The sequence below is a fragment of the Gopherus evgoodei genome, chromosome 11, assembly GCF_007399415.2.
Source record: "Gopherus evgoodei ecotype Sinaloan lineage chromosome 11, rGopEvg1_v1.p, whole genome shotgun sequence".
In the NCBI taxonomy this organism is placed as follows: Eukaryota; Metazoa; Chordata; order Testudines; family Testudinidae; genus Gopherus; species Gopherus evgoodei.
In genome coordinates this window covers 36,438,386-36,457,371 of record NC_044332.1, presented here as the reverse complement: position 1 = coordinate 36,457,371, position 18,986 = coordinate 36,438,386, and the positions used below count along the sequence as shown (strand labels likewise).

The 18,986-nt window shown below is 38.8% G+C and overlaps 1 protein-coding gene across 5 annotated transcripts in view; it reads left to right on the top strand.

Moving 5' to 3' along the window:
• OSBPL6 (oxysterol binding protein like 6) overlaps positions 1 to 18,986 on the top strand; it is a 182,745-nt gene that overhangs the window by 35,370 nt on the left and 128,389 nt on the right. The window contains exon 1 of one of the 5 annotated variants that reach the window (XM_030580621.1): positions 2,294 to 2,359. The exons of the other annotated variants lie outside the window; for them this stretch is intronic. The gene's annotated coding sequence lies outside the window, so the exon portion shown is untranslated. Of the gene's footprint in view, positions 1 to 2,293; positions 2,360 to 18,986 lie in introns of those variants that run through there. 5 annotated transcript variants of the gene reach the window in all.

Here is an 18,986-nt window from a genome sequence, read left to right as displayed (position 1 = left end):
TTTGGGATAGATGATCCCTTACACCAAGAATAACATCAGTACTCAGGTAACTCCCACTCACTTACCCCAGGTCAAGGGCGCCTTAGAGCTTTCTCCAAAGACAACGCTTGTAGCCAATCCTATAATAAACTAACTTTTCCTAGTGTATGCGCAACGTGCCTCAGGTGGAAAATGAGATACAGTTTTAAGTTCCAAAGGTAATAGTAGCTGCTTTATATGCAAGCTTTATATGTTGTTTAGAACTAACCAAAGCTAAACAGCTGGGTACCCTTGAAATCTTAGTCCCTCAAGCAGAGTTCGAGGGATAACAGTTGCTCCTTAACAGGGATTTTTATTCCCTTCCTCAGCATTCAAGCTGGTATGGGATGAGCGCTTTTGCACATAACCTCTGCTTCCCCCCGCCCCTGAAATCAGTGAAGTGTTTCGTCTGTTGATGTTCTACAATGACTTGTCTGGTGTCCATGGTCCTTCTTTTGTTGGAAAAGAGATAATGCCTCTTGTGGTAAACTAGTATTTCACATTGGGGCAAGTCTACACTACAGCGCTACGTTGGCACAGCTGCACCACTGTAGCGCGTCTGGTAAAGACGCACTATGCCGATGGGAGAGCACTCTTCCGTCAGCATAATTACTCCACCTCTGTGAAAGGTGGAAGCTGTGTTGGTGAGAGAGCCTCTCTTGCTGACATAGCACTGGTGTGGACAGCGCTTAAGTCGATATAAATTGCATTGCTCAAGGGAGAGTGGGTGTCTTTTTCACACCCTGAGCGATGTAAGTTAAATTGCCTTATCTGGTAGTGCAGACCAGCCCTGTGTAATGCTTCTTCCCTGACTGGGGTAGTGGGTGGTGGTGGCGGGTGGGTGGTCTTAGCAAACATTTTTATAGTTACAGAGCAAACATTTAAACATTACCTTATAATATGAGATACATACTACACCTCTACCCCGATATAACGCTGTCCTTGGGAGCCAAAAAATCTTACTGCGTTATAGGTGAAACCGTGTTATATCGAAGTTGCTTTGATCTGCCGGAGTGCGCAGCCCCGCCTGCCCGGAGTGCTGCTTTATCGCGTTATATCCAAATTCATTTTTATATCTGGTCACGTTATATCGGGATAGAGGTATATAAGTAAAATTAATACATGCAGCATTCTACAAGCATTCTATAAAGTCTAAACACATTTGTGTAACTCTAATATCTATTTTAACAATGCTAACACACAAGTGAGCCAGACTGGTTTCCAGTTCTGCATTTGTCAGTGTTCAGTGAGACCCAGTGGCTTTGGCATGACCTGGCACCTGATCTGCCAGCATCACACTGGACACTGTTTGAGGATAACCTAGACAGCATATTATAGATTCACAGATTAGACAATAGATGGCTCAAAGTGAATACAGCCTTGTAGTTTACTTGGGGGAAGTTGCTGATGTCAAATTGCACTCTGCATAAATTGAGCTCATAACCAATGAATGGGTAGCAAAGAGAAGAGAAATGAATTGTAGCCATGTTTTCATTTTTTATCCATTTGTTATTTTTAATGTGATGGCATTTTATTATGTACATTTTAGTATTCTTTTGCATGTAATAAATGTCTCAGAACCAGTCTGTTGTACAGAGGATGCTGACAGATAATGCCAGGAAATCCTTTATCAGCTATAAAATCTGCAGACAGCAACAAAAAAGGCTTAAGCAGGAAACTACAAAACTGTTGTTGACTAGACGTTCAGGAAGACTTATGACTTTTCCCTTTGGGTCACTATTTCAAATCTGGCCTAGGTACAGCTGTGTAGTGACTGGCAGCTTTTCATTTCCCTTTGTGAAATGAGTTTGGTCTCATTTTGTTAGCTGACAGTTGTCTAAATCAAAGAACAACAATCACAGTTGGCATTAACTGTCATTGTTGGGATTTGAAGCAAAGGGTTGGCTTGAATAGAGATTAAACTAACCTCTGCAAATTAGAAGGGGTCCCTTCAGGGGTATGTTAGTGGGGTTGGGTGTGGAATCGGTCACTTCCCTATCCCTGCACCTTTTAATATTTTTCTTTCAGTTATTAGTTCCTGACTAGTTTGTGAAGGGAAACACAGGATCCTGCTGTCCCCACTGAATTCGTCATATACAAAGCTATCATGGCACAAGTTATCCTCTTTCACTTTCTCTTTCCTCACCCTGGCAGTCTTTCCACACCCCTCATTGTTTCCCTGACTCCTGGAACTGCTGAAGCAGTTCAGAGGAACTGACGAGCAACAGAGAAAGCCAAGCCACATTCTTAAGAGACATTCCAAAATTCTGAATAACCAGGGTCCAGCACTTGTACTGCAGAGCAAGCTATCTGTGTCTTGTCTAGCTTACTAACAGTAAAGGTAACTACCTGTATATCTTAATCATCACAATATATTGAATATAAAATCTCGATGAATGGAATAGAAGTGTTTCAGCATCACTAAAGGCTTATAAAATGAGGGCAGCTCTGTACAGTACATCAAATTCAGTAATCTAAGGGAGCTGCCGTTCTTAGTGAACCATGTTTGATCAGAATGTATGAAACTCAACATGTTTCTGCAGCTTCTGGACCAAGATCTTTGATGAAATGTTATAATCATGGTTAATATGTGAGGTGAAGTTATATGTAGGAGGCAGGTAATTGGGGCTCCTTATACTATATTTGTGAATAGATATGATGTCATCCTTGAAGAATGTGTCTGGCATACTATCTCCAGGGAGTGATTATATATTTACAGTAATAAATACCCTTTTTTCAAGTTAACCATGAGATGGGAATGAGTCCTAATAGAAGTGCAGGTATATACTCTATTTTTTCATCTTGAGAAATTGGGGATACTAGTAATTGAATTGACCGGATTATGTTATACCTATTATCTGCCAGAAGTGTTTTGTTCTCTTAAAGAACATGATGTAAATTAAGTTACTTATTTATCTAAATGGTAAATATTGCATACATTTTGTTCTAAGGCGTTTATGACAGAATACTAAGAAGTTCTATAACACAGTTTACTGTTGGTACATTTTAATTAAATTGATCATATTATAATCTTTGATTTATGTTTTTATTCTAGCATTTAGATTTGTTTGATAATTTACACTGTATTTTGATCCAAGAAGTTGTCTTCTTTCTTTCCTCATCAAAGAACAGTATTTATTTTTTAAATTTATAAAAAAATTAAACATCAGGCTAAATATCAGGGAAATCTTTCTGATTGACACATCTCACTAACTGTGAATTAATCTTCCAAAAGGAGTGGTGGAAGACCTTTAGTGCTTGCAACATTTCAAAGTAGATTGGACAAAGCACTGAAAAATTTGCTGTAGGTAACATTCTTGCATCGGCAGGGGTAGAATAGATTAAGAGAAACTAGAGAAAGAAAGCTTTCAGAGTGGTAGCTGTGTTAGTTTGTATCATTAAAAACAATGAGGAGTCCTTGTGGCACCTTAGAGACTAACAAATTTACTTGGGCATAAGCTTTCGTGGGCCATAACCCACTTTGTTTTGCACTCCATGCATCTGATGAAGTGGGTTATGGCCCACGAAAACATATGCCCAAGTAAATTTGTTATCTTTAAGGTGCCACAAGGACTCCTCGTTGTTTTTTTTAGAGAAAGAAAAAAGCCTATGATTGTTTCTAGAATAGTTACACATTAATATATATTAATAACCGGTGATGTTACTTCGCCAAAGCTGACATTAACAGTTTAATATGGAAAAATGCCCATTTGTTGTTGAACTTAAAATTGAACATTCATTCTATTACATGCGCAATGAATAGAATTAAATAATATAGAGAATGTTGCCAATCAAATGCTGCATTCCTTGCCTTATTCAGATGAATGAAATTGTTCTTGCATTGCAGAGATGATTGCAAGATCTGTAACGTCTATTCTTAAACATTTTCTTATCCAAACAATGTTGAAGTAAGGTGTTGAGACACTGCTAGCTCTAGTATAAACTGTATAACCTGAGCCAGAGTAGATCTGAAAACCAGTCAGTGTAATTAGTGTCTGGATCTGATCTTTGCCTTTTTTATGGATCAAAGTAACAATTATGTCAGTCACAGAAATGGATAATTAATTGGGCCACTGTTCACAAACATAGCTATCTAAAGTTAGGGACCTAAATCCAAATTACCTGATTTTTCAAAAATGCTGAACGCCTACAGTCCGTATAAGTTGTGGGTGTTCAGAGCAGAAAATCAGGCCACTGTGATTTACTTGCCTAACCTTAGGCAGCCATGTTTGAGCATTTTTGGTCTTGGCCTCTAGTAATGAGAAACTCTTTTTAACTAAAGGTGCAGAAGGCTTGAAAACATTATTTTGCAAACATTGTCCTGAGTACCTTTGAAAACTGAGGTTTTACTTGATCAGATACCTTCTCATTAATACTACCTGGCACTTTAAAGTAGCATTTCCATCTTCAAAATGTCTTACAAACATTCATTAATCATTACAACGCTCCTGCAAAGTAGAGAGTTTTTTTTTTTTCATTTTACAGATAGGGAAACTGAGATGTGTTAAATATCTTGTCCATAGCAACTGAGAGTGTTGGTGAAATTAAGGTTAGACTTCAGGCATTCAGGGATTCATAGATTCAAATGGCTTTCAACTCTGTACTCAGATCACCAAACTGTTCCTCTCAGTGGGGATATGTTGCTCTGATCATACCCGGTCCATATTACATAGCCAGGACAATTCTACTTGGGCTGAAAAATCTTTGCTTTGTTGCAGAAGCTCAGCTTGGGTGTCAAATACATAGGCCACGTCTACACTAAAGGCTAAATCGGCACCACTGCGATCGATGCAGCAGAGTCAATTTATCGGGTCTGGTGAAGACATACTAAGTCGATGGGAGAGCATCTCCTGTTGACATAGTGCAGTGTAGACACTGCTGTAACTCAATCTAAGTTACATCAACTTACTTACGTAACTGAACTAGTGTAACTTAAATCAATTTATAGCATTAGTGTAGACCAGCCCACTACCTCCGAATGTCTTGATGCTGACCACTCAAACTGCAAAATCCAGATTAATGACGAAGACCCAAAATTAGAGCATAAGAAAAACAACAGTGTAGGAATCTTAAAATATTGCAGAATCAATTTAATTAGCATTAATAGCATTTTCTAAAATAGAAAGCTTCCATGGTCGCCATTTCTAATGTAAACAGATTATGGTAAAAAATGAAGCCTGCATAGAATAGAGGTAAATCTGTTTACATAAGGAGGGATAGCTGTGAGGTGTATACGTATTGTTTGTCCTAAATGGATGACTCTTTATTACAGGGCTAGTTCAATATCATCTGTGTCCATGATCCAATGCCCAGCAGCTCAGATATGAGTGGGAAAATTGTGACTGGAGCATTAAGAGTATTGTAGGCCTGTGAGCAGAACTTAATGGTCTTTTTGTCCTTCTTCCTCTTTCCTTGTTTTTGGTACAAAATAGCTGTGATCTATAATTATCTGAATAGAGGTCTGGCTTTTTTATTTTATAGGGTTTTTTCATTATCTGTTTAAAGGCTTTTTCTCATACACATGTGGACCCTGAGGCCAGTAATATGTCGAACTGAATGCAGTGAGGGTCTGTGAGGACACAAGGCCCCAATCCTGCAATTCACAGCACTTGAGCAGGCTGCTTTCTCCTCATAGAGCTTGTCATAAACAGATGGTTAAGGGTTAATGTCTCTTTTACCTGTAAAGGGTTAAGAAGCTCAGTGAACCTGGCTGACATCTGACCAGAGGACCAATGCGGGGACAAGATATTTTCAGATCTCTGTGGAGGGAAGTCTTTGTTTACTGTCCATTTTGTTTGGACTGTCTGTGCTGTTTGTTTTGTTCGTTGTTCACTCTTGGGGCTAAGAGGGACCAGACGTGCAATCCAGGTTTCTCCAATCTTTCTGAAACAGTCTCTCTTGTTCAAAATAGTAAGTACTAGCTAGAAAAGGCGGATTAGTCTTATGTTTGTTTTCTTAACTTGTGAATGTGTATTTTGCTGGAAGGATTTTTTTCCTCTGTTTGCTGTAACTTGAATCTCAGGCTGAGGGGGGGGAAGTCCCTCTAGTCTATATGAGCTGAATACCCTGTAAACATTTTCCATCCTGATTTTACAGAGATAATTTTTACTTTTTTTCTTTTTCTTTTTTAAGAACCTGATTGATTTTCCCCCCCTTGTTTAAGACCCAAGGGGATTGGGTCTGAACTCACCAGGGATTGGTGGGGGGATAGGAGGGGGGATGGTTTATTTCTCCTGGTTTTAAGACCCAAGGGGTTTGGGTCTTGGGTTCCCCAGGGAAGGTTTTTGGGGAACAGAAAGTGTGCCAAACACTATATTTTGGCTGGTGGCAGTGCTATCAGATCTAAGCTAGGAATTAAGCTTAGAAGTGTCCATGCAGGTCCCCACTTTTGGATGCTAAAGTTCAAACTAGGGGAAAAATACCTTGACAGAGCTCCACTGAGGTAACTGACAATTTATCTGTGTGCTGTAAATTGCAGAATTGATGTATATGAGTCCTTGCCTATTTGCAGGTTAGGAGTCAAAGTCTGTAATGTTTTTAAAAAATAATTAAAGAAGCAAAAGCATATAAAGACATAAAAAGTAGTTTTCCCTGCACTGTGGTGTTTCTGGGGCATGTTTCAACTCTTCAGCTAATTGTTTTCTCTGAAAATTAATACATTATTTGTTGTATTGAATATCAATGGATCATAGAATATCAGGGTTGGAAGGGACCACAGGAGGTCATCTAGTCCAACGCCCTGCTCAAAGCAGAACCAATCACCAGACAGATTTTTGCCCCAGATCCCTAAATCGCCCCCTCAAGGATTGAACGGCCAACCCTGAGTTTAGCAGGCCAATGCTCAAACTACTGAGCTATCCCTCAATGTAATCACCTTTTTTATTTTACCTATTCTTTCTCTCTCCTCTATCTCCTTCCCCCCCACCACTACAATTTTTATTTAATGGGCTGTGGTTCAGTACTATTAATTATTTTATGAAAATTAGGAAACGTATTATAATTTATAATGAAGAAACATAATGACTACTCTTTGCTGTTTCTCCTGGAGGCTAAGGTAAGAAGAAGGTACTTGCATATCTCTTTAAATAATCTATTTTAAAAAGTTTTGTTCTGGCTGGAACAGAAAATAAGAATAGATGGATGTGTGTCATTGTGTGAGCAATGAAAGCCACAAAGTGATCATTGCCAAGATAAGCTGATATTGCTGGTACGTTAAGTGCCACTGCACTGCCTCAGGATGATGAGCATCCTGATAGTCAATTATCTCCATGCTAAACCTCTTCGGATTATCTTATTGTTCAAGCATCTTTGTTGGAGAATTTATTCTCTTTTTGTTAAAGGTCTGAAGTAATTTTTTAGGAGAGCTAGAACTGGTTGCAAATCCAAAACACGAAACTAGGAAAGAATCACGTGTTCTGGAAGTACTAGAGGTTATTTTGGTCTGCTTGAAAAGCTGCTCAAACAAAAACTTAAACTGGACCTCATGGCATGTGTCTAAATTAAACTGAACCCCCAGGGAACCACTGACATAGATCTCTTTAAATCACTACTGTTTGTAAGAATTGTTCTCAGATTTTGGTAAAACAAGAACAATCCCTCTGTGAAGGAATTTAAGACCTAGTAAAGAAAGCATCCTATGAGAGAGTCCCATTGGGACAGATTGGATGGCTTTGAAAAAGTATTTTGGTCATTCTTAAGATCTAGAGAGGCAATATAACTCTCTCCCAGTAAAATAATAATAGCAAATGGAGAGTGCTGTACAGAAGGCTGCTGTGGTATGTGTAAATTTGGGGAGAAGCTAAGATAAGATAAAAACGTAATTCCACAACATTGTGGGCTTTTTTATGTGGGTGCTTTATTTATCAGGTTGATAGTTTTCTTATGACTTAAAAAGTGTAAATTGTCAAGTGTCCACACTTACTAATTTTAAGAGAAAAATTGCTTACAAGATTTGTAGTAGAGTGCATAGATAATGACATTTTCCTTTCTGTCCTTACATGTTAACATCAATAAAGGAAAAATAAAAAGAAGAGTCTATACTCTTCAGTACTGTGAAGCATGTGAGGAAAAGACCTTTTCCCCCTTTTTTAGCAGTTGCCACGTCAGGATGATGGGATGTTTAATCTGAGTATCAAAACCACAGATCACACTTAAATCTACATGTTTACTAATTCTCTAGATGAACCCCCCCACCCAATGTCTTTAAATGCTTTGAAATGAGAATAATGAAACTGTCATATGAAGGTGTATTTTTGAGCATTTTTTTTTTTTTGAGTAGGGCTGGTGGATCTGTGGGTACGTGGATCCAGTGGCCATTCATGATTAGGGAATTCTGCGTGCAGTGGTCCTGGTCATCAAACAGAAAATACATGCTCATGAATGTACACCCAGTTTTTGCATAGATGTGCACATGCTCATTTTTTGTGTCTTTCAGAGTAAAAATGGAACTACAGTCAGAGTGGTGGGTTGAACCTCTAAGTTTTGTGTCTGTGCAATGCCTGACATCTTGGGTCTGAGTCAGGGAACCCATGAGGTTGTATAGCTTGATCTAAAGAGCCAGACTCTTGAAGTGAGAGCTGTGGCACATCCACATCCTCTGTGGATCAGGCCCGGAAGGGGACATGCAGTGCACACACGAGAAATTGTTTTTTCAAGTGAAAATGATAAAACAGGTGGGAGCAACGCAACCTAATGAGTTTAAAAGACTCTCCATACTTACTTTAAAGATTCTGTTCAGTTTTGAAATCTAAGGGAGGTTTTTCTGGTTGATTCAAGCCAGCCCTGTTTGCTTATCAGATCCACCTGGGAAGGGTGATCCCTATAAAGGTCTGAGGGAGCTGCAGGAAGAAGATGAGGCTCCTGCAGTAGGCCCTGGAAGAGGGAGATTGAAGGGAAGGATGTGTCTTCCTTTAAGCACTAAGAAAGGCAAGAGGAAAAGCCTTTGAGAGCTGTAGCCCATGGTGGATGAAGGACCTGCTTTGATCTGATATTTTGCCTACGTTTTACATTTAAAGAATAAAACTATGTGATAAAGGAAAGGCGTGAAAAGTGTCTGGTTGTGGCATTAGTCCTCCTTGGGCTGGGGAGAGAGGCCAGCAGCATACATCACATCTTTCTTTTCAGATGCTTCCCTGCACTCCTCCTGGTTTGTTTCCCTGATTCACAGTGTAAACAGGATGTAACAGGATGTTAACCAAGTTCCCAAGTCATTCTAAAGCTTTGGGAGTGTATTCAGCAGGTTTTAGAAGCAATGTTATGGTTCCCTCCTCATTGTTATCAGCTCAGAGTGCTGTATCCAGACCCTTGTCTTTGTTGTATTTGTAGTGTAGATGGGTTCTTAATGGTGATGAAAATGTTATTGAACTCTGGTCTGCCTGATGCTTTTTTGGTCAGCTTGCTTGGTGATTTTTTAATCTGTAGTTAATTTTCACAGTGTTGGTGTGACCTTCATACAGACCAGGAAAATATCTTGTTTGCCCAGCATCCCAGGACAATTAGAGTGTTGCCCTAGCAACATAACATCCCTATCAAATACCTGAGGGACTACTACCAAGAAACCAATTGGAGAATTACTTCTGAAATGACAAGCTCCATTCTCAAAGCAGCAGAGGATTCAAATAATTTTTGTGATCCATTTTCACTGTGCTGCAGCTCTGTTGTCTGCTGGAATCTGATGAAGAGCTCCAGAACTGGCAAGAAAATGAGAATAAGCAAGGGGACAAAGATGCAGAAAAATAGATAAGGGAATATAAAAAAGGAAATCAAAGCAACAAGAAAAGAACAGAGTGGGAAATAAAAGCACTAGAAAAAGACTAAGCAATATGGAGATGGAAATAAACATAACAGAAAGCAAAGATTAAAAGAAACCAAGAACAGAGGGAAGTAGTTTAAGAAGCATGGAAAACAAAAGAGAACACAATTTAATAAGGCAGAGGAAGCAAGAGAAGAAACCGAAAGGGGAAAAAAGTGGGAAAAAATGGAAGGAGAGTTTTAAAGAAAGTGATCTCTTGTTTCTTCTTTGTCATCCTAATTTAAGTAGCTGTGGAAAAATTAGTTCTTGGAATAAAAGCATGCATTGCTTTGTGTGATAAAATTCACTTTAACATATGTGTCTGAAGGCAGAAGTATTTTCCTGCTATGCTGTCTCAGTCTCTTTGTGTAAATTCTTGACAGAGAACATCTCTTGTTACCCACAGCTCTTTCTAATTTTCCTTGTTTGCTTGTCCCTCTAGAGCAGTGGTTCTCAAAGCTGGTCTGCTGCTTGTTCAGGGAAAGCCCCTGGTGGGCCAGGCCGGTTTGTTTACCTGCCGTGTTTGCAGGTTTGGCCGATTGCGGCTCCCACTGGTCACAGTTTGCCACTCCAGGCCAATGGGGGCTGTGGGAAGGGCGGCCAGCACAACCCTCAGCCAGGGGCTTTCCCCGAACAAGCAGTGGACTGGCTTTGAGAACCACTGCTCTAGAGTACCTTCAGTAATGTTTGTGTCATTTCTGATAACTTCTGTAAGGCTGTTTCCTCCAGTCAGATACAGTAGAACCTCAGAGTTACAAATACTAGAGTTACGAACTAACTGGTCAACCACACACTTCATTTGGAATCGGACGTACACAGCAGCAGAGACAAAAAAAAAAGTGCAAATACAGTACAGTACTATGTTAAATGTAAACTACTAAAAAAAAAGTTTAAAAAAAAAGATTTGACGTGGTAAGGAAACTGTTTTTAGTGCTTGTTTCATTCAAATTAAGATGTTTAAAAGTTGCATTTTTCTTCTACATACTAAAGTTTCAAAGCTGTATTAAGTCAATGTTCAGTTGTAAACTTTTGAGAAACGCACCGTAACATTTTGTTCAGAGTTATGAACAACCTCCATTCCTGAGATGTTTGTAACTGTGAGGTTTTACTGTAGTTCTGCATTATCAGCAAAATCTGTTACATTGACATCTCCTCTCCTAATCCATTAAAATCTAAAATTATTGATCCCCAGTATGTCAGACAAAGGACTGTGATCTGTCAGCCGCTTATAATGTATCTGTGTGTTGTAGTCACTATTATAAGAGAAATCACACACATACAATTGGTTCTAGAACCCTGGTCCTTTATCTTATAAAATCACAGGCTTCTACTACTTTTACCATTAGCAGTTGTAATCTGTTATTCTCTATGGATCATTCACTAGATGGCAGTATCACTCATTCGCTCTTACGTGTGGTTGAGAGCTGAGTGCAGTCCACCTCTTACTATTCATGCATGCTTTAATTTACATTAGGCTTTGGAGTATCCCAAGCTTGTGTGGTCACATGGTGGTGTGATGTCAAGAAGTTCTGTTTATCCAGGTTCTTATGTTGGCTTTCATTACCATGGTATCTGAGTATCATGAGACTCTTGCCTAGATATATTTAAAGGATGTAGACCAAGACTTCTCCTTGTCTTTAAGAGTTCATCTACAGTTATTCATACTTTCTCCCATCCCCTCCACTCAAATGATCTTGTCTGTTTCTTTAGGAGATTCTGGACTTGATTTCCCCCTCACTCTGAATTTAACCACCTTAGTATCTCCATTTATCTAAATGGAAATACACAGAAGTAACCTGGTGTGAGAGGATCAAGGATCCTCTCAAAGACCTTCTGAAACTTACAAGTTTGCCCTTCCTATGCCACACGTATCTTCACTTGACAGAACTTGGCAAAGTTCAAACCGAACCCCTGAAGTTGGTTTTTAATCAGTAAAACATCTTGTTGCCATTTGAATTTGAGTAGGTTCTTCTCTTAGAGCTTGGAAGGGCCAACTCACCAGGCAAACTTTCTGCTTTTACAATTTCTTTTACTCACCACATTCATATCATAGGTAATCAGGAGCAGTATAGTGAGTGCCCCAGAAGTACTGCGGACATTGACTTAAATGTGAACTGCTGGGTGCCCAGCACTCTTGTCAATCAAGACACTAATGTACATGCCTGAACATGGATTCAGGACAATAACTTTAGGCCCATTTCTGAAAATCTTGCCTTTAATCTTTTCAAGACCCTAGTGAGGTGGGTAGGAAATGTTGTTCTCCCCACTCTACAGGAGGGGTAGCAAACAGAGAGGTGTAGAGACTTGCCCAAGACCATAGGAAAGTGGGTATCAGAACTCGAGTTAAAACTCAAGAGTACATAGCTTATTGCTTGGTGTTTTGGATGTGGTGGGAAGGGCAAGGAAGCATGGTGCACATCTTATAGTTCCACTTCTTCATATTTTTTTACTTTATTGTAAAATTTAAAGGGATTGTTACTGAAATATCGGGTCTGCTTAGCTGAGAGCCAATTAACAGCCTGACAGGGATAAGGAAAAATGCTTTATTTTGCAGAAAAAGGAGAGCCTGTACCTTGGTACAAAAGACTTTGTCTTACACAGATTTTACAAACGTTTTATACACATTTAGACAAAGACCCTTGCGTGTTAATACTTGATTGGTAAGTGTAAAATTTTATGTTTTTTTTTATTTGGGTAGTACTGACTTGTTTGGAGCAGGATTTTCCTGCTTTGAGGCAGAGGAAAGAGATAAGAAAAAGTTCAGGCTACTGTGTCCATGAGCAGTACTTACCGCTCCTACCTACTGGCTGCTTGTAATTTATTAAGGGGGGTCAGTCAGCTTTTACAGGATGATGGGGAGTTTGCTGAGGGGGGGATTAGGCACTAAACTATACCTTGCTCTGATTTATGGTCAAATTCTGCCAGCCACTCTTTTTTTAACTCTAACTCTAGCCTTTTTATTAAACTTGTTTCTGTCCACTTTATCATTAAAGTTTCTCATGATGATACTTAAGAGGATTCATAATTTATCATTTTGTATTTTCTCTGCCGAGTTCTTCATTTTCAGACAATGTCCGGGTAATTCTTGTATTTTACAATGATTTGTGTTTTAACAGTGGCTTAGTGAATTCTGCCTAGTACTTTGAAAGACCTGTATTTTAGCCAGTCCTTTTATGATAATACTGAGTGAGTTACGATCATTGTAATCTTTTAAAAAGAGAAAATGATCATTCTCTAATGGAAGATATTTTTCCCTTCGCTCTTCTGCTCATCCCATCTAAGTTCCAACCTATTTAATCTTCTTAGTTCTATGTTTTTGATCCGTTATCAGATCCTATTGTTTCCTAAGAGATTGTTATTTATGATATTATTATCATCAAACTACAGTAGAATTCCTGAAGCATACTTTCCACACATCCTCTATTAATGTAATGGGAGTAACGCGCTGTGGTGTGCCATTGTTTTTGATCTGTACCGTATGTTGCAGTGTGGGCTCATGAGTAATTATGCAAGCCACGTAGGTTACCTAAAATGCTGTTATATTCAGAAAAGTGACTGTGTAAAATAGAGTGTCTTACTCAACTGTTTTTTGTATATATTGAGTTATCTGTGTTTACTTTACTGACCAAAATAACTTTTTACTGTGTATTAGCCCTGCCGGGGGAAAGTAAGCTGGATTATTTTTGGGAGCGTACATCAACAAAAAAAGTGGTAATTAAATTCCAGCTGTAGAATCTTTATTGTAGTCGTGGATGATATGTGGTACAATCTGGGCATGTTTGGAGCACTGGTACTTTCAAAGGACACATTTTTGCTTGCAAACTGAGCAAATTTAATATGGAAAACTAGCGAGAGGAAAATTAACATGGGACCCCACAATGCCATTTTTACGGACACTCTTCAGAATAGGACTCTGCTTTGAGATACAGTAATTCCTGCATCAATCCCATAATTCAGGGTTTAGTTTAACCATATCTTGTAGAAATAAATCCGGTCTTGACTTTGAGGACAAGAGATGGAGAATCCGCCATAAGTGTAGGTGAGTTGTTCCAATAGATAGTTACCCTCATGTAATTTATGCCTTATTTCTAGTTTGAATTTGTCTAGCTTCAGCTTCCAGCTGCTGGATCTTGCTGTGCTTGTTTCTGCTGGATTAAAGAGCTGTCTGTTATCAGAAATCTCTTCCTCAGGTAGCTAGGTATAGACTGAACGTCGCCTTTTAACCTTCTCTTGGATGAACTAAACAGACTTAGTTTCATAAGTTTATAAGGCATGTTTTCCAGACCAGCTCTGAATCTGAATCCCTTCCAGTTTTTCAACATCCTTCTTGATTCTTCTTATAGGAATATGCAGATACATATCATTCAGGCATATGTGAGGATTAGAGGTGAGTTAGTTGCAAGTGACAGTCAAATACACTGAATTTAGGAGCAGTAGCAACTGTGATCATATTTAACTTGAGAATTAAAAAAATGTTTTTGTGGCAAGAAGGGGTCCTAGGAGTTTAGTATGAGGTTTCCCTGACTTCAGACAGGGTGTGTGCTAGAGAGGCTCTTGTCTTCCTGAAGAAATTAATTATTGATTGTTGCTAGTCCATTCTTGAAGAGTGGAGCACGGGGGTGGGGTGGGGGAGGAGGGAACTCCAGGCAGCACCACAATTACTCAAATAATAGAAAGGTTCCATGGACTTTGATTATCAGCACATTTCCTCTACTGGCTTTTCCTTGTCCACCTCCTCATATACAAGCTGATGGTCCTTACTTTCTTAATTACCTATAAGGCCCTTCACATCTTAGCCTCTCCCTACTTATCCACTCTTTGTCATATCATATTGTTCCCTGTCCCTTCTTTTACAGCAGCTGTGCCAGGTGCCATCACCTGTTTGTCAGTTTCTTCCACCTAGATCTCTGCACTTTCTTGGATGCTGCCCCTTATGTTTGGAGGGTGGGATTTTGAAAAGTACCTAGGGATATTGAAAAGTCAATAGGAGCTGGGTGCCAAGCTCCCTTAAATGCTTTTGAAAATTTCATCTGGAATGCCTTTCCACAGTGTCAGTGTAAAATCACTACCTTGTGCTTCAAATTCTTCCTCAAGATCCTTCTACCATGATATCTGCAGGAAACTCTCAGTAGATGTCCACAAGGGACTTCTGATGTTTACCTTGTTACATCTGTATAAGCACATGTTCTTATTATTACTTCCTTTATTTATCCTCCCCTATTCCTTTCAATTGTTTGTGTTTGCTTTATTAAACTGGCTTGTTGAGGCCTGTGCTTGGTAGTTAGCAGACAGCTTTTATTTTGGGGGAAGTAAGGGTCTCTGGAATCCGTATTTAATTCTTGACCCAAATTCAGTAGTTTGGAGTCACAATGACCATGTTGCTCTCTGGTTTCACCTGGAGCCTGGCAATAAACATGGTGCTGAGCACTAGCCATGAATATTTCCTCCCAAAGGGTGAATGTGCCTTCACTGCTAACAAAAAAAAAAAAGAAAAAAAAAGACGTTTTTCACCTCAGGGTAACTGGTGCATATGAGCTATTCTGAGGTAAAAACACAATAAAGATAAGGTGCTTTAGTTTTGCTGCAAGATAAACTAGATGAGGTCAACGCCAGGCAGAAGATAGGGCTGACCTTGATGAGTTTACTTCATGGTTAAACTCAAATACTGTCATATATCAATAGCAATGGGTTTTTGAGACCAAGTCAAAGAAATAACAAAATATTTTATGTTGAAAAATATTGATTTTTGGCAGGAAAAAAAGTAAATTTGTCCGAATGAAAACTACCATTGAAATCTATCACACCAGAATTTTTTGGTGCATGACACTGTTTTAATTTTTGGAGTTGTAAGTAATTTGTATCTACATTCCGTAAAAATTAAAGTTGAAGTTTGCTTGTGAAAAATTCCCTTTTTGTAGTGAAGATAAGGACTCTTCAGCACTCTTAACCCTGTAGGCTGGATATCAGACTCTAATTTCTCATATGGCAGCAAAAGATGCTCCTGGACGAAGCCCCTTGGAAGGTATAGGGCTGATAGAGATTGAGGCTTATTTGTGGACTGTCCATAGTACAGTTCAGGAATAATATTTAGAATCCATTGTTTTGATTTGGTGCATAATAGGCTCAAAATGGGTGATTACTTACCTAAAATTTGACTCTTGGTGAATCTGACTCAACAGTGGAAACTCGGTGGTCAGAGTGGAGAACTCACTAGATGTCAATAATCCTTCAAATCAGAATGATTAAATCAATTAACAGCTTCCCTTCATTCGTTCTAAACCTGAAAAAATGTGTTAAAATATCAGGAGTTTATCATCCACACCCCCCCCTCTAAATTTAGAACAAGGTCAAATCCAAATCTGTGTAAATGAAAGTGATGAAACGTATTGGCAATTGGGGACCTGTGCTGCATGTTAAACTTCAGCTTCATGCAAATTGTTACTCATTTGTAAGGAAATGATTAGATACCGTTGTCTATAATGGCACTGCCACAATAATTGTAAACTACTATTTTAATTCCAAAGCAATAAAAGGTCTGAAATATTTTAGAGTATTTTGACGCTGTTATTAAATGCAACAAATAGTGTCCTTCCTTGATTACATTTTGGTTAGGATTTTTTCCATCATCCGATAAGCATATGGCAGTGTGCAGAAAAACATTGTTAGAACCGAGGGAAAAGCAGGGTTGCAAAACACGTTAAGATGATTGATTTTCTGAGATTCATGTGGAGAGTGTGAGAGATGGATCTCAGGGGTAGCTGGGATACTTGCAGAATTTGTATTGATGTGATTGTTAACCTATGGTAGCCAGAGTGCTGAAACTGAAACCTAATTGGGTATATATCCTATGGGAAATCTCTTATAATAATTTTAAAAACATTTTTGCTTAGTCTGCAAATGTTTTTCCCAATGTACCATTTGCCTATGATCCATCCATTTTGACAATAATATTGTCACAATCTCTTCTAATTATTATCTTCAAGGATAATAGTAATTAATAACAAAAATTAGGTTTAATTTTAATAGGAGGAGAAGCAAGGGCCGCATATGCAATCATATGCATTACAAAATCTAGTCATTGTTTAATTGTTTTCGCCAGTGCAATCTCAGAATTTTGCAATGATGCAACCTGCCTTAATCTGTTGTTTTTGTTCTGAGATTTTTTGGGGGGTATATTAGTGCTCTTAATGTGATTTTAAAATTCTCTAAATGTTTATGCAATATTAGGACCTTTCAGTTAAAATCTTTCAATTAAAATCTATGTGTATGCAGCCTAATTTTTCTGATGGAAGATTAGGTTATGTGATTGTTTACAGGAGATTTTCAGATTCTTAATTTCTTTGTAAACTCCAGATGAGAATGTTTGTTTGATCATATCACAAAATATGATTGTACTTTTAAAAATTATTACAGTGAATATAATACATTTCCGTTCAAAAATAAAATCATACTTGGACAGTGAGTCAGAAAATATTCTGGTTTATATTTTAGCTAATGTTCCAGCTGGTGCATACAGTAGGGACTTAGTCTTCTTAGAAGTGAAATATAACCCTGCAGAAATAACCGTATGGAACAGCCCCTAAATTTCTAATTGCATCTTTGCAGCTGAATTGAAGCATCAACATATTTGATAAATATGGGGGTGTTCTTCATTGAGACTGCGTCTGGATCTATCACTAGCATAGCATTTCTGAATTATGTATTGGGATGATGTAGGGATTTATCTGGGTGGTAGAACCTAGGCCAAGAACAAGGAGTCCCTTTCTAACAGTCAAGAACCAGCTTTCACTTAATGATTGTTAAAATGCATTGCTATAGCCAGTAGCCTATGGGGCGCTATTACAAGATGGACGTTCCTTAGATAAGAGAGCCATGCATACAGATTAGTGCTTGTTTTGAAATAATTTCTCTCTGTTTTGTTGCAACTGCTAAATAAAAACATTATTTTAAAAAGGTTGTCGGTTCTTCTCACTGACCACAGGTTTCCAAAGGGAGGATCAAGTAACTACCCAAATTGAGATTGGCCTGCATACTGATGAGTGATTAGTACATGCAGGGGAGTTTATATGGGGCCTGGTCTAGGAGTGACAGAAATGCAGAATTCCCCACAGATCAGGTAAGGGCTGGAGACACAAGACCTGAGGAGGGTGCACTGAGAAAGATGAAATGGGGACAGCGGTGCAGCTGGCCCCCTAACCAGGAAAATTGTACAGTTAAAGGATTGTCTAAGCAGGAAAGTTTTTACTAGCATATTTAAACAGATGTAGTTATATCAGTGTTAACCTCCATTGGAACACTCTTATTCCCATTATAAGAGTGGTGCTTTTTCAGTTTAACTTAAATCTCTTCCCACATAACATAAACTAAACCAAAAAAAGGCTGTTTTATACCAGAATACAGTGTCCACATCAGGAATTATACTAGTGTAACCACAGCAGTTCAAATTCAACTTTAGTTTATACTGGTATAACTTGCCTATGTAGACAAGCCCTAACTGTGAGGGTGTGTGTGGGGGGAGAAATCAACCTAATAGGCAACTTTTATTTTCATACTCAACTGTTGGATGATAAGGAAATCCTTTGACTTTTCCAGCAAATGGCAAAATTTCAAAAAATGCCCCCCTCAGTCTGGCCTCTATTTGTGCATGCACCATTTTGCACATACTTTTTGAATACCAACCTTGTGGACCCTGTTGGTAGATTCACATTTCTGCACATGCAGGTGATGAGTTTTGTGCATGTAAAGGCTATCACCTTTCTGTGCAAATGGGCATTAGTGCCTGAATGTTTGTGTTTATTACAGAAAAGTATCACAGAAAAGTAGCACATATGCTTTCATTCACAAATCATAAGACACTATGGCCTGACTGTCATCTGCAGCTGAACAGTGCATATTGCAGCTTGGGAGGAATGTAAAGGTGGCCTTTGTGCTCCCATGAGCCTGGGCTGGTGTGTGTTGGTCTGTTCCTTGGTATAACATAAAGCAAACTGAACACTGAAGGCTATTTTAAGCTATGCCAGTGTCCCCAAAGGGTCAGTGTGGCAGCTGGTGACCTCTGCCAGTGTGTAAAGAAGTGCTGGCTAGTTCTTTTAAGCCTGGTCACTCTACCTATGCTAGCAATGGGGGTAGTGACATAGAAGCTACTATGTAGGCTCTTAAAGCACTGATACTTCCTTTT